The following is a 5,110-nucleotide window of genomic DNA, read 5'->3' as shown; positions in this document are numbered from 1 at the left end:
GTCAGTAATGTTTGTACCCAAGATCTCCGTCCAGCGTGTGAGTCGGCGTCTCTTGTTGTGTCTGCCCCGTGCTCTGAGCAAGTCAGAGACGGTCACATACCTGATGCTAGTCGGGATGAAATTCCATCCCTCTGCCCAACTTTCCAGCTGATGCTGTGACCACCTCACCATCTGAAACACTTCAAACTGTTGTGTTATCTAAAAATGTATTCATCATACCTTCTCCATTCACATCCAACGTTTTAATGTATACACAAACACTCAGGGTCCCAGCACCAATCCCCGTGGTATTGGGATTGGTTTATTATTGTCACTTGTACCAAGGTACAGTGAAAAACTTGTCTTGCGTACTGATCGTACAGGTCAATTCATTACACAGTGCAGTTACATTGGGTTAGTACAGAGTGCATTGAGGTAGTACAGGTAAAAACAGTAACAGTACAGAGTAAAGTGTCACAGCTACAGAGAAAGTGCAGTGCAATAAGGTGCAAGGTCACAACAAGGTAGATCGTGAGGTCAAAGTCCATCTCAACATATAAGGGAACCGTTCAATAGTCTTATCACAGTGGGATAGAAGCTGTCCTTGAGCCTGGTGGTACATGCCCTCGGGCTCCTGTATCTTCTGCCTGATGGGAGAGGATAGAAGAGGGAATGTCCGGGGTGGGTGGGGTCTTTGATTATGCCGGCCGCTACACCAAGGCAGCGAGAGGTGTAGACAGAGTCCATGGAGGGGAGGCTGGTGTCCGTGATGTGCTGGGCTGTGTCCACAACTCTCTGCAGTTTCTTGCGGTCCTGGACAGAGCAGTTGCCATACCAAGCCGTGATGCATCCAGATATGATGCTTTCTGTGGTGCATCAATAAAAGTTGGTGAGTGTCAAAGGGGACAAACCAAATTTCTTTAGCCTCCTGAGGAAGTAGAGGCGCTGGTGAGCTTTCTTGGCCGTGGCATCTACATGATTTGACCTGGACAGGCTGTTGGTGATTGGTCCACCACTGGTCACAAACTTCCAATCAGAAAAGTTACCCTCTAGCACCACCCTCTGCCCCCTATCACCGTCGACCTTGGATCCAATTTGCCAACCAGCCCTGGATCGCATGGGCTCCAACCTTCTGGACCAGCTTACCATGTGTGACCTTGTTGAAGGCCTCATTGAACTCCATGTAGATAACATCTACTACACCCCCCTCATCAATATAATTCGTTACCGCGTCCAAAAATTCAAAATAGCGAGACAGAATTCCCACGAACAAAGCCAGGCTGAGTATCCCTTACCATATCCCTGCCTTTCCAAGTGTAAATGAATCCTGTACATCGGAATATTTTCCCATAATTTCCATCCGGCTGATATAAGACTCACAGGTCTGCAGTTAACTGGCTTTTTCATGCTGTCCTTGAACGAAGGAGCCAATCTTGCTCTCCTCCAGTCATCAGGTACCTCCCTGCGGCTGGAAAAGATATAAAAATCTGTCAGGGCCCCAGCAACCTCCTCCTACGTGGGGAGACTGGGCAGACCCGGGTTGTTTTCTCTGAAGCAGCGGAGGCTGAGGGAAGACCTGATAGAGGTTTATAAAATTATGAGAGTCACAGATAGGGTAGATGGTTGAATTTTTCTTCCCAGGGTCAAAATGTCAGATACTAGAGGACATGCATTTAAGATGACAGGGGGAATGTTTAAAGGTGATGCGTGGGGCAAGTTTTTTGACACACAGAGAGCGGTGCGTGCCTGGAACGTGCTGCCAGGGGTGGTGGTGGAGGCTGATACAATGCTGGCATTTAAGAGGCTGTCGGATAGACACCTGAATCCACAGGGAATGGAAGGATACGGATCATGTGCAGGCAGAGGAGATTTAGTCTTTCGGCATCGTGTTCGGCACAGACATTGTGGGCCGAAGGGCCTGTTCCTGTGTTCCTGTTTTATGTTGCTCCCTTCTCTCCTACAGCAGCCCAGGATCTCATCTCATCAGGCCCTGGGGATTTATCCACTCTTAATGCTAACATGTCTGGAATTTCACAGTCCCCCTCCGTGAACTCCCCATCTACCATGTCTATCTCCTTGCTGAATGCAGGCAGGAAGGATTCATCTCAGATCCCACCCACATCCCCTGGTTCCACACACCGAATGCCCCTTTGGTCCCGAATGCCCCCCAAAATTTCCCCGGTTACCCTCTTGCTCCTAAGATACTTATTAAATGCCCGGGGATTCTCCTTAATCTTAGAGAAGATAAGATATATTTATTAGTCTCCATGTACATCGAAACACACAGTGAAATGCATCTTTATGCGTAGAGTGTTCTGGGGGCAGCCCGCAAGTGTCGCCACACTTCCGGCGCCAGCATAGCACTGCCCACAAACTTCCTGACCCGTACGTCCCATGGAATGTTGGGAGGAAACCGGAGCACCCGGAGGAAAACCCACGCAGACACGTGGAGACGTACAAGCTCCTTACAGACAGTGGCGGGAATTGAACCCAGGGCGCTGGCGCTGTAAAGTTGTACGCTAACCACCACACTACCGTGCCGGCAGAAACTGCAGATGCTGGAATCCAGATGATGCTGGAGGAACTCAACAGGCCAGGCAGCATCCGTGGAGAAAAGCACTGCCAGGGATATTTCATCATTTGCCCTCCTAATTTCTTGTCTTTAAGGACTCTGCTACACCCTCAATATTCCCCAAGGTTCTAGAACATACAACCTAGAAAACCTACAGTGCAATTCAGGCCCTTCAGCCCACAAAGCTGTGCCGATCATGTCCCTACCCTAGAAATTACTAGGCTTACCCATAGCCCTCTATTTTACTCAGCTCCATGTACCTATCTAACAGTCTCTTGAAAGACCCTATCGTATCAGCCTCCACCACCGTTGCCGGCAGCCCATTCCCCACACTCACCACTCTCTGAGTAAAAAACTTACCCCTGACATGTCCTCTGTACCTACTCCCCAGCACCTTAAACCTGTGTCCTCTTGTGGCCACCATTTCAGCCCTGGGGAAAAGCCTCTGACTATCCACCCGATCAATGCCTCTCATCATCTTATACACCTCTATCAGGTCCTGCTTCATCCTCTGTCTCTCCAAGGAGAAAAGGCCGAGTTCCCTCAACCTGCTTTCATAAGGCATGCACCGCATTCCAGGCAGCATCCTTGTAAATCTCCTCTGCACCCTCTCTATGGCTTCCACATCCTTCCTGTAGTGAGGTGACCAGAACTGAGCACAGTACTCCGTGGGGTCTGACCAGGGACCTATATAGCTGCAACAATACCTCACGGCTCCTAAATTCAATTCCCCGATTGATGAAGGACAATACACCATATGCCTTCTTAACCACAGAGTCACCCTGCGCAGCCGCTTTGAGTGTCCTATGGACTCGGACCCCAAGCTCCCTCTGATCCTCCACACTGCCAAGAGTCCTACCATTAAGACTATATTCCGCCATCATATTTGACCTACCAAAATGAACCACTTCACACTTATCTGGGTTGAACTGCATCTGCCACTTCTCAGCCCAACTCTGCATCCTATCTATATCCCTCTGTAACCTCTGACAGCCCTCCAAACTATCCACAACACCCCCAACCTTCGTGTCATCCGCAAACTTACTAACCCTCCCCTCCACTTCCTCACCCAGGTCGTTTAAAAAAATGACCTGTGTTCAGTTGTCTGCCTCTGCCAACTGCTTCCCTTCTACCTTCCTGAAGCCCTCGATATCCCTTGTCATCCAGGCTTCCCTGATTGCGCCATCCTTGTCCTTCACCCTCACCGAACCTGTTGGCCCTCAGCTCTCGCTGCCTCACTTTTGAAAGTCTGGATGTTGTCCAAGCGACAAGCAGCTGCTCCCAATGTTTCTGTAATTGGCCTTTCCCCAGTTTGGGACCTTAACTTCCGGACCATCCTCAACCCTTTCCGTAACTCCCTTGCCTTATCCCCCTAATGATTCCCATTATCGCCTTCCTTACTTATCAGATTCCAGCACTGGAGAAACACAGGACTTCAGATGCTGGAATCTCGATAAAAACCACGATGACGCTGGGGGAACTCAGCAGGCCAGGCAGCATCCGTGGAGAAAAGCAGGCGGTCAACGTTTCGGGTCAGGACCCTTCTTCAGGACTGAAGATAGGAAAAGGGGAAGCCCGATATATAGGAGGGAAAAGCAGGGCAGTGATAGGTGGACAAAAGAGGGAAGGTGGGGTGAGCACAGGGTGGCGATAGGTAGATGCAGGTGAGACAGTGATAGGTGGGTGCGGGGGAGGAGGGGAGAGCAGATCCACCGGGGGATGGGGCAAAGGGGAGGAGAGAGAGAAAAAGGGCAGAAAATAGGGAGATCGGCTGGGAGAGGGAAGAAGCACGGTCGGGGGGGGGGAATTATGGGGAAGGGGGGTGGGGATTACCTGAAGTGGGAGAATCCAATGTTCCTGCCGTTAGGCTGTAAGGTTCCAATGAGGTGCTGGTCCTGCAGTTTGCGCTTGGAATTCTCCTGGCAGTGGAGGGGGCCGAGGACTGACGGATCAGTGACGGTGTGGTGGGGGGGGGAGCCGCAGTGACTGGCAATGGGGAGATGCAGGTCGCGGTTACGGACAGGGCGCAGGTGGTCTGTAAAACCGGTCACCGAGTCTGCGTTGGTGGCACCAGTGTAGAGGAGTTTCCAGCACTGGTTGTCTGTGTGTTCCTGCTTCCCTCCCATCTACATGTCTCCAACCTTCACCCACCCCTCCCCTACCCGGATCCATCTGCCCATCATCCAACAGAACCCCCCCCCCACCCCCCACAGTCCACCAATCACATCTGGCCGCTGCCTCACCACTCCCCCTCCCCACTTTATACTGGCCATCTCCCCTCTCCCCTCCCCCTCCCCCCCTCCCCCTCTCCCCCCTCCCCCCTCTTCCCTCTCCCCCCTCCCCTCTCCCCCCCTCTCCCCTCTCCAATCTCCACTCTCCCCTCCCCCCTCTCAGTCCTGATGTGGGGTTTCAGCCCAAAAACGTCAACGATTCCTTCCCCCCCCACCACAGATGCTGCTCGACCCGCTGAGTTCCTCCAGCAGATGTTTGTTACTTTAAATTGTGATCACTATCCCCAAAATGCTCCCCACCGACACCCCCCTCCCCCCGCCTTGTCTC

The sequence above is a fragment of the Pristis pectinata genome, unplaced genomic scaffold, assembly GCF_009764475.1.
Source record: "Pristis pectinata isolate sPriPec2 unplaced genomic scaffold, sPriPec2.1.pri scaffold_130_arrow_ctg1, whole genome shotgun sequence".
Taxonomy (NCBI): domain Eukaryota; kingdom Metazoa; phylum Chordata; class Chondrichthyes; order Rhinopristiformes; family Pristidae; genus Pristis; species Pristis pectinata.
The sequence above is the reverse complement of the archived record's forward strand: the minus strand, read 5'-3'. Positions refer to the sequence as shown.